General features: G+C 35.7%; 1 long non-coding RNA gene across 1 annotated transcript; it reads right to left on the bottom strand.

The window, feature by feature from the left end:
- Positions 1-3,937: 3,937 nt before the first annotated feature.
- LOC129350668 (uncharacterized) lies at positions 3,938-10,484 on the bottom strand. Its single transcript, XR_008604143.1, has 3 exons — positions 9,453-10,484; positions 8,168-8,316; positions 3,938-5,368 (listed from the first exon to the last, which is right to left on the bottom strand). It is a non-coding gene; the product is annotated as an uncharacterized LOC129350668 (long non-coding RNA).
- Positions 10,485-11,426: the final 942 nt, after the last annotated feature.

Below are 11,426 nucleotides of genomic sequence, written 5' to 3'. Positions count from 1 at the left end.
TTTGTTCTTTAGGCGTTGGCTTGCAGCTTCCAGCAGTAAAATAGACTTTAATGTGTTTCTTGGTGTGTTTTAGGGCTTTGTACTGGATAGTTGTCTTGGTAAAGGTGGTTCTTTAGCCACAGTTAGCACATGGTGCTAATGTGTGCAGTGATTAGTGGATTTGGTACAGCTGAGTCATGTCTTTATCTTGGCTGTAGTGAGTCTTTAGAGGTTTTTGGTCAGACACATTCTGTATTCTTGTGAACCAACGCTGGTTGTCTAGAAGGTAAGAGTTCCTGTTCTGATTCTCTGTTCTCAGAGGTTCTCTGGTAGGCTGCAGGAGACTTTAGCGTTTGGGTTGTGCTAGTTTGGTTTTTGTATGGTTTCATTTGGACAACTATCTTGAGGCCCCTCCATGTGGTTTAGTGAGGTTTTCTGCAACAGTTCTACAAAGCAACCTGCAGCAGAAGAGACTTTGAGAGTTTTTAGGAAGTTCTGGAGACCAGACTTTAGAACAGCAGAAACATTTGTCAGCAGTTTGAGCAGGAGAAGGTGAGCTTCAGAGTAGAAATGAGATGGAAACCTTCTTGACCCGTGTGGTGAGGTCCTGTACCAAGAGTTTGAGCAGGTTGTGAAGAGTCTGTAGTTCTTTGGTCTGAAAGCACAAGAAGAGTCGACTCATTAAAGGAGAAAACAGGAGATATTGTTGGTTCTTCTGTCACTCTGCAGTTTCCTTAGACTGAATATCAAGTTTATATTTTAAATGATTTCCCATGTGAGCCCAAGAAGACTTCAATAAACTCCCTCCATCCCCTGGACACAACATATTTTATTATGTTAAATCTTTTTGTTTTAAATATCATTTTGAGTTTCAATCATAGTTTTAGCATAGTTTTTCTCTTTGCTTGTTTAGTTTTGTCATCTATGTGAAAGGTGCTAAACAAATAAAGTTGAATTGATAAACTGAATAATTGACTAACTCATGATTGTGACAACAGAAGTATTTTCATTGTGATTTAAGGATTAGTCTCATTTTTTAGGTTGGGGTTAAAATCTTGACAGAAAAAAAGATTAAAGAAATAAACTACATTTAAAAAAAGCATTTAAAGGAAAAAAACATTTAATACAATAAAACTTTTAAAAAGAAAATTAAACATTAAATACAATTAAATTATATTAAACAGACAAAACATTTAATTAGATAATTAAACAGAAGATACAAAACATGAAATTAAACAAAAAATTTTAAACAAAAATATTAAACATTAAAGATGAAATATTTTAGATAATTAAACATTTAAAAAATACAATTAAACAAGAATATTAAACATTAAAAAAAATACAAAACATTTAATTAGATTATTAAACCTTTAAAAAGACAAAACATTTAATTAAAAAATTAAATGGTTAATTAGAAAATTAAATCTGAAAGACAAATCTTTAAATAGGAATTAAACAGAAAATACAATGAAGCATTTAAAAAGAAAAACATTAAAAGGTAAAACATTTAAAAAGAAAAACCTTAAAGATTTATTAAAAAAATTAAACATTGGGAAAGAAAAGGAAATTTTTCAAACAAGCCGATAAAACATTTGAAAAAACAATTAAACTTTAAAAAGACAAAACATTTCAAAATCAAATCAGACATTAGAAAAGAATAAAAGGTGAGAAAAGAGCAAAACTAAACATTTAAGAAGAATCAAACTGAAGACAAAACATTTGAAAAGACACCAGTTAAACTTTAGAAGATCAAATTAAACAGAAGAGACAATAAAACGATCAAAAAGAGCAAAAACAGCTTTATCTGTTTTTGCTCGTTTTTTCTTAAAGTGTTTTCTAGTCTGAAATGAAAACATCAAGTGGTTTCTTCAAACATTTCCTCTTTCTATGTTCTTGGTTTGATTGTGGACGGATTTAGTAAGAAGACATTTAAGAAAACTGCTTTCCAGATAATGTCTACTAGTAGTTGAAGGCATTGATCAAACTAATGTTACCTTCTGATCTCCACAAACTTTACTGTTCAGTGAAGAGAATCAAAGTTTGTTGAGGATTTCTAAAAAACCCACAGGTGAAGGTCTGAGAAGAACTCAGATGGATGGTCTAAATGTGAAATCAAGACTCATGGTCACAAGTTTTAAGGCTTCTGTTAACCAGAAAGTTCAAACTAACAGAGAAGTAGTGAGAAACTTTTAAAACTTCAGTCCTCAGACTGTCTGAAGGTTCAAAGTAACAGAGAATTGCTCAACAACTTTTAGGTTTTCAGTCCTCAGACTGTCGAAAGGTTCAAACTAACAGAGAACTACTCAGGAACTTAGAAGATTTCAGTCCTTGGACTGTCTGAAAGTTCAATCTAACAGAGAACTACTGTGGAACTTAGAAAATTTCATCCCTCAGACTGTGTGAAAGCTCAGGTCCTGAGGACTCGGGAGGTCTGGAGGCTTTGGAAAGTCTTGGAATTGAGGGTTCCACCCTCCAGCACAAAGGCTGAAGTCCAACCTCCTGAGAAAAACGGTTGAGTCGAGACTCAAGTTAAAAAAAAACTCGAACACGCCAAAAAATAGATGATAAATGCGCAAAAAAAAGAAGAATTAGTATCTGAGCGGATAGCTCAGGGGGATAAGAGGAGAGACTACAGAGCGGAGGGTCGTAGGTTCAAGACCCACCACCGGCCTTTTTCTTTCTTTGTCTTTGTCAGGATTTTGAGAAAACTTAAGAAGTGTCTGGTCTTGAACCAGCGACCTGCAGCTCCATAGGCAAATCCTTAACTCACTGAGCTACAGATCAGATAAAAAAAACATAATTTCGTCGTCCCTTTGTCATCGTAGTTTCCAAGTGACCACACGGGCGGAGCCAAGGCGGAGTCTGGGTGGAGTCAGGGCGGAGAGTAGGCGGGGAGGTGGGTGGCGGCCTCCCCCCCTCTACTCCCCCACCTCCCCCCACCGCCCACCACACCTTCCCCCGCCCGACGAGTTCTTCGAGTCTTGACGAGTTCCTCGAGTCTCCACAGGTTTTCCCGAGTTTCTTGAGTTTCCACCAGGTCTGAGGCAGAACAAGTCATGAAGAGGTGTTGAAGTCGGCCAGGATGTACTGACTTTTCACAGCGACTAGAAGAAGGACCACTAGAAGAGCAGGTCTTTAACCACCATCCATGAAATCCATGGAGTCGCTCCACAGAAATGAAGGGAGGTCAACTTTTATCAACCTCCATCCAGATGTTCAACTTGATATCTTTACTTGGAGATTTTTAGCACCACAAACCTTTAGTACCACACTTTATTATCCTTTAGTAGGACTTTCATGGAATCCACCAGCAGATTTAGTTTTTGTTGAGAAACTTTATTCTTGTCTTCGTGGGACTGCAGTATTTAAAACTGTTCCTTCTATTTGACCTCATGTTTATTAGTTTTAGTGGCGAAAGTTTGAATTGTCAATTAGTCTTTTAAAAACTAAATAATAAATTGGATTAGTCAAGAGGTTTAAAGTTCTTACTTTGTCATATTTTAAATATGACAAAAAATATAAAAATAAAGCATCTTGAGACAATTTGACCTGTAATTGGTGTTATATAAATAAAATTGAACTAAAATTGTATGTATCTTGTAATGTTGGAGTAATTCAGCCATATATGTTGGAAAACACATTTTCTTTGTCCATTAATCTGTCGTTTTCTCCAGTAATTCATTTCTTGTTTTGGTTTATAAAATGTCAAACCCAAATATATCCAGTTTACTGTCATAAAAACCAAAAAGATTTACAGTCATGATGCAGGAATCAGGTAGTTTTTCACTTTTTAATCTTAGTTTAGTCAGAAAGATAGTTGATAATGTGTGAATTGTTGCAGCTTGTGAGCCATAGAAGGTTTTAATCTTTGGGGCCGAGTGTCAAAAAACATTTAGAAACCAATATCAACAAAACACTCAAAAATTTGAACATCATTTGCATGACAATGTCAAATTAAAGGACATTTATTTCCAACGTAAATGTGTGATATTCATCCTCTGGAGCTTTCTCTTCACATCGTCTTCCACCTGGACTGCTTTGGTCGGGAGCATGTGCAACAAACATTTGAAAAACTGCACTTTAACATCAATGAATGACACTGAAGTTTAATCTCTACATAAATGAGACTGAGTCTGGATGTGCTGCTCTGTTATTAACACCTAAGTTTAGGGAAAGTTCAAACAAAAGAGGACAGTTCAGATAAGACTTGAGAATGAGCTTATTTTGAACAAACATCTCAGACTTTCTGAGCTTCAGCACCTACAGCAAGATATTTTAACAACAAGCAACTCAAGAGATCCAGAAGCTGGAGAGAGTTAGCTTTAGCTGAGCTAAAGAACATGTGGGACGCTAACCTAGCAAACATTTCAGACTTTTCTCTGTGAATTCTAAGAAATAATTTCCTATTTAATGACAGAGCTACACATCTGAACTCAGTCTCATTAAAACAGACTCTAATTCAGTGTCATCCATCCATATTAAAGTGCAGTTACCCAAAATGTTTGTTGCATGAGCTCCAACAAAACCTGTCCAGGTAGAAGGCCACTTTGACAAACAGGAAGTGGAAGGTTCCAAGCAGATTTATAGAAGGGGGAACCGGACTGTACTACGTGTGGTCGAGTATAGAGGGGTGTTTTGTGGCTTTTTAAGGCTGATAATGATTATTACTGAGACATTTGGAGTCGATATTCAGTAAATGGAAGTATTTAAAATCTTGAGTTAAAAAACTTAGAAGAACACAAACTCTGACAGGAAACTTTGTTGATACGTTTTTGTTTTGTTTACAGATGTTAAGTTAAAGGAGTTTTATTTGTGACGTATAACCAATCAAATCACTCCAGAAGACAGAGCGACCACAGGTAGATTAAGGTTCAGAGCCAAAGTAGCGCCATTTTTAAATGTATTTATTACCGTAAATCAGTAGAAAATAAAATACTGATAATCAGTAAATCAGTCAGCCCACAATTACTACAATTCTACAATGTATGTCTCTTTCCTTTGACTTGTTATATGTACAATATACAATGTATATTATGGCATTTTTTCATACCAAAGGCTATACTATGATGTTTTCTAAGAGACATACGATGCTACTCTGTTTGTTCTGGCCCTGCACTCCTCCTCTGTTGTTTTCTGGATTGTACTCAGCTTCATGCCTTCGTCCACCAGGCCTCCGTTGACTCGTCCCGCCTGCCATCTCTGGAGCTGAAGCTGAAGCTGGATTGGAACAAACCAAAGTACAGTCCAATCACGATGCCAGCTGCCTCTCAAAAGGCTCCTTCATCTGGCAGGTGGTGGAACTTCTTCTGAGGGGAAGCTGAGCTGGCCCGGCAGAACTTTGGAGATGTGTTCCAGTGGTTGGTGGATGTGTAGGGAGATAGAGAGGGACCTTTGAATTGTACAGAAAGGAAAACAGGAAACCCATTGGTAGTTTTAGTTTAGGGTGCTACTGCGGTGTGTTTTTGGGCTTCAAGAGGTGAACAGGAAGAGGTTTTTTTTGTATTGATTATCTTTTACTTTGTTCCTGGTTGGAATGCCCATCAATGTCAACATGAAGTTCACTTTTAGTTCTGTTTGTTTATTTTTATTTTACTAACACCCATTTGCTTTTAACCCCTCACATGTTGTGTTGTTGTAAACTTCCTCTTTCAAATAAATACTCGTCTAACCCTCTGGAAACCAGCGTTTGGACTGTTGTGGTGTTGCTCCTCACCTACTTCAGACAGCCGGGACAAAACAACGTTTTGTGGACCAAAGGCTATACTATGACGTTTTCAGAGCGACATGCTATACTATGACGTTTTTTGGGTGACATGCTATACTATGACGTTTTTAGAGCGACATGCTCTAATTGCTGCTACATTATTTCATCATATGGCACGTTTTTACAACATGTTGAAAAATCTCATTTTTTTTACCGACATAGGATGCTATGGCGTTTTTTTTGCGGCAAAATTCATGATGATTTTTGTCAAAGAGAACCTTTCTGGAGTGGTTTTCATGGCTTCCTTTACATTACTTCTTCATATGGCACGTTTTTACAACATGTTGAAAAATCGCATTTTTTTTCGACATAGTATAGTAAGGCGTTTTTTTTTGCGCCAAAATTCATGATTTTTTTTTTTCAAAGAAAACCTTTCTGGAGTGTTTTTCACGGCCTCCTTTACATTATTTCATCATATGACACATTTTTACAACTTGTTGAAAAATCACATTTTTTTTTCGACATAGTATAGTAAGGCGTTTGTTTTGCGCCAAATTTCATGATTTTTTTTTTTTTAAAGAAAACCATTCTGGAGTGTTTTTCACGGCCTCCTGTACATTATTTCTTCATATGGCACGTTTTTACATGTTGAAAAATCGCATTTTTTTTCGACATAGTATAGTAAGGCGTTTTTTTTTGCGCCAAAATTCATGATTTTTTTTTTTCAAAGAAAACCTTTCTGGAGTGTTTTTCACGGCCTCCTTTACATTATTTCATCATATGACACATTTTTACAACTTGTTGAAAAATCACATTTTTTTTTCGATATAGTATAGTAAGGCGTTTGTTTTGCGCCAAATTTCATGTTTTTTTTTTTTTTTTTTAAAGAAAACCTTTCTGGAGTGTTTTTCACGGCCTCCTGTACATTATTTCTTCATATGGCACGTTTTTACAACATGTTGAAAAATCGCATTTTTTTTCGACATAGTATAGTAAGGCGTGTTTTTTTTGTGCCACAATTCATGATTTTTTTTTTTTTTAAAAACCTTTCTGGAGTGTTTTTCATGGCCTCCTTTACATTATTTCATCATATGACACATTTTTACAACTTGTTGAAAAATCACATTTTTTTTTCGACATAGTATAGTAAGGCGTTTTTTTGCCCCAAAATTCATGATGATTTTTTTTTTCAAAGAAAACCTTTCTGGAGTGTTTTTCACAGCCTCCTTTACATTATTTCATCATATGGCACGTTTTTACAACATGTTGAAAAATCACTTTTTTTTTTCGACATAGTATAGTAAGGCGTTTGTTTTGTGCCAAATTTCATGATTTTTTTTTTCAAAGAAAACCGTTCTGGAGTGTTTTTCATGGCCTCCTGTACATTATTTCTTCATATGGCACGTTTTTACAACATGTTGAAAAATCGCATTTTTTTTCGACATAGTATAGTAAGGCATTTTTTTTTGCACCAAAATTCATAATTTTTTTCGCAAAGAAAACCAATCTGGAGTGTTTTTCATGGCCTCCTTTACATTATTTCATCATATGACACGTTTTTACAACATGTTGAAAAATCGCTTTTTTTTTTCGACATAGTATAGTAAGGCGTTTTTTTTGGCCAAAATTAATGATGATTTTTTTTTCAAAGAAAACCTTTCTGGAGTGTTTTTCGCGGCCTCCTTTACATTATTTCTTCATACGGCACGTTTTTACAACATGTTGAAAAATCACATTTTTTTTCGACATAGTATAGTAAGGCGTTTTTTTTTTTTTTAGAGCGACATGCTATACGATGATGTTTTTTTGGACGACATTCTATGCTATGGCGTTTTTTGGACCAAAGGATATACTATGTTCTTAGAGCAACATGCTCTACCATGATGTTTTTTGGACGACATGCTATACTATGACGTTTTTTGGGTGACATGCTATACTATGACGTTTTGTTGGGCGACACTCTATACTATAGGCTTTTTAAATTGACACATTACTATGACGTTTTTTTTGTTCTAGTTTTTTTTGTTTTTTAGCAACATATTATAAGCATTTGAACAGTTTTAAAAATTACTATACTTTTACATGTGCAATGAAATATTTAATGGTATTTTTTAGACGACATATACTCTGATGTTTTCTTGAAAAACATACTATTTTGACAATATACTGCACTATGACATTTTTTGAACCACATATCATACATGACAATTTTAAGCAACATCCTGTCATTTTGTACTTTTTCAACCACATAATAATCAGTTGGGTTTTTTTTGCCGACATGCTATACTATGAACTACAGGCCATACTATGTTATTCTTGAAAAGTATACTATACTCATACTGACATTTTCTGAACTACATCCTATACTATGGCGTTATACACAGAGTGCTTTGGTTACATGTTGATTTATAATCTAGATTTTTTTCTGTTTTGTTTTTTGACGGGATTACCACAGACCTGACCGTGAACACCGTTGACACCCACCTGAGGGAGATGCTGCCTAAGATCTCAAGGCTGCTTGGTCGTGGTCTTTCTGGCCCTGCTCCAGAACGCCTTCATCAACTACGTCTTCTTTTGAAGAGGCCCTCAGATGCTGCAATCTCTGACCTTAAGGAGGAATTGCTACTTTCACTCTGTAACGAGACGGCGGTTATTTTAAAGACCCAGCTCCTGGCGGCTTTGAGTGAAAGTTTAACACCCATCAAAACGGAACTACAGACAGTTAAATCTGAGCTGTCGGTCAGTATTTCAAACATCAAGTCCAACCTGGCTGCCCTAAAGCACGCTGTGGGTGAAATGGAAACTTCACTCTCCACATCACCGATGACATCGTCACACTCCAAAGCAGAGCACCTGTCTGCTGAACTTTTAAAAGTGGACTATAAATGTGAAGAATGTGAGCAGCAGCAGACTGTGAGCAGCGGAACAGATGTGATCAGAAAGAAGTCATTTTCTTTTTTCTTTTCTTTCTGGTTGACTTGATGCTGTCAAATGCAGATGTTGGAGCTGATTCTGATCTTTCAGGATAAAAAGCTGCTTTTCCTTCACAGACTTTTCAGGAAGTTATTCTCTCAGGTTTTCTCTGCTATTTATATTTTTATTATCTGTGATTATTTCATTATTTCATTATTGTAAAATAAAGTTTGAGGCATAAAGACTCATTTAGCTATTTTATTCCTGAAATCTTTGACGTAGCAGAACTAAACTTCCATTTTCCTTCTTGTACTTCTGATACTAGAACTAAACGTGTCTTCAACACGGATCGTCTGCTTTTAATGAATCAGCAGCAACATCACAACAACAAATGAAACAATTTTCAACAAATTAACGAAACTGATGTCATTTAAAACTATCAGAGTCTGTTTTAGTGTCAAATTAAAGCTGGTTACTGACAACTAGAACATTAACGTTACTGTTTTAATCACATTTAAGTTTCCTGAACGTTACATTAACGTCAACCAGCCACAGTTTTATGAACTTTATGAACCACATTACAGGAACACAACACACTTCAGCTGTTTACATGAAACTGAACACATTAACTTGATGCTACGTTAGCTTTAATCAGGCTACCACTGAGCAGCTAGCTCGGTTAGCATCGCTAACATTAAAGCTAATATTTACTATGCTAATTTTCTTCTCTGGTCAACACACACTGAAACAAACTCCACCAACATCTGGAGTGCATGGCACACATTATATCTGACACCAAAGCTGCATATAAAGTGCATTAAAAGCGGCACCGATACGAAAATAAACATTTACTTACCCAACTATCAGAGTCCTTTCAGTGTCTGCTGGTAGAATCAGCCGAAGGTAGAAAACTGGTTGAAACAAGCAAACGGGCAGGAAAACTGTCTGTGGAAAATGTTGTGCTGCTCCACCGATAAATAAACCAACAGTTATTATATCAGAATTAATCCAAACGAGGAGAGCAGAGTCTCTGCTGCCTCCTCCACAGGACCTGTCAATCATTCCAGACCAGACTGTCAATCAAGTAGTCCCGCCCCCTGGCTTTGCAAAACTTTAACACTATAAAAAAATCAATATTGATTTATTTTAAGATCGATCACCTGATCTCTCATTCTAACCATGAAAATTAACGAAAAAAAAATGTATATACAGTCTATGCACCGTACTCTGTTTGGCTCCACACTTGCTGATGACCACTTCCGGTCTCAGAAAATGAAAAAACTGACTTTTTGTCGTTTCTGTCTCTTACTGATTTTACTTTCTTGTTATTCTAAATATAAAACGAAAATCAAAGCATTAAAAAAAAAAAAATCGTATATCCCTTTTTGATCATGAAAAGGAAAAACGCCTTGTATTTCAATTTTAATTTTTGTATTTTAAAACGAAAATCAAATAACCACTCGTTTTTTGTTTTTCAATACCCGTTTCAGAACGGAAAATCCAATTACCAGATCCGTACACGGACCCACCAGGAGCCCCGTTTCAGCCTCAGCAGAACACAATTAATTGTTTGGAGGTTAACTGCTGTTTTTAAAAGTTTAACTACATCAAAGGCTGTTAAGTTTAGTATCCTGTACTTTCAGTTTGATTATTGAGGTCACGGCTCATGTCCCCTAGAACAACTACTTTTTTTCTTTCCCTCAGCTGATCCTTTCTAAGGGAATGCAAATAGCAACTTTTAAATTATTGAACATCTTTCTGTACAAAAAATAAATAAATAACATGTATTCTACTGTAATCCTCACTGAGTGCCTGCAGTAACTGAAGCAGAAACAATCCTTGGAAGAACAGTCACACAGAGGAGTGTCATCTGTAAACACCAGCTGAAGTTTGCATCTGTGCAGAAATGACATTGTGGCTTCCCTCTACAATATTTGTACAACAACAGAAAGGAAACACTGAGCATAAAAATCTGTCAGTACAAAAATGTACTTCTAAAACCATATGCTGTCAGTCGTTTTTTTGATTTGAAAACGATGATTCCACTGATATTTTTACAGTTAGTTTGAGAAACTTGCCAGTCAGATATTTGAGTTGCAATTTGCATTAATGTCTGTCCATATTCTTATAATATACGTGTGTATGGTTCAGATTTATGTGAAGCTTTGTGTTGAACTATTACAGATTTTTGAGAGGACTGTTGATTGGTGGCAGGTGAGGAAGCCTCTGCTCAAGTGTTTGCATGTGCTGGTGATTATAGAGAGTGAGAAAGGAGACAGCAGCAAATGTGTATATGCTGTACAATCTTATGGATGATTTTAATATACTTAAAACTGAAGTTAAATATTTAATTATTGTCCAATGCTGTAAGCTTACAGTGCAGTTGAAACTGTTGTTAATACAATCACACATTCTTGAATGAACTCAATAACTGGGTCAGTATATAAATGCGGGACTTTTTCTAACATAGTTGACATTTTTTTTGCTGTTTTCAGGCCTAAAGTCAACATGGCCGCCTATAACCAAACACCACATGGTATTTTTAGAGAAAGATCCTTCTAAATGTTACATATACAATTGAGTCAAATTGAAATTGAAAGTTATTTATAAGGATATTGTAGTGAACCTGCTGACATGCAATAAATCCACACTTGACTCACACACTACTTTATATTAAATAACTCAGAAAGCCTTGGAGTCTTACCAGTCTTTTCTTCAGGAGGAAATGACATCATGTGGAGCAGGTTATGTGATTTGGAATTAACACACTTCCTTGAGAGGTGTTTTTGTAATGAGTAACTTAGTTGAAAGTGATTTGATATATTGCCAA

This window comes from Amphiprion ocellaris, chromosome 15 (assembly GCF_022539595.1).
Source record: "Amphiprion ocellaris isolate individual 3 ecotype Okinawa chromosome 15, ASM2253959v1, whole genome shotgun sequence".
Lineage (NCBI taxonomy): Eukaryota > Metazoa > Chordata > Actinopteri > Pomacentridae > Amphiprion > Amphiprion ocellaris.
Note: the sequence above shows the minus strand (reverse complement) of the source record. Positions and strands in the feature narration are given on the sequence as shown.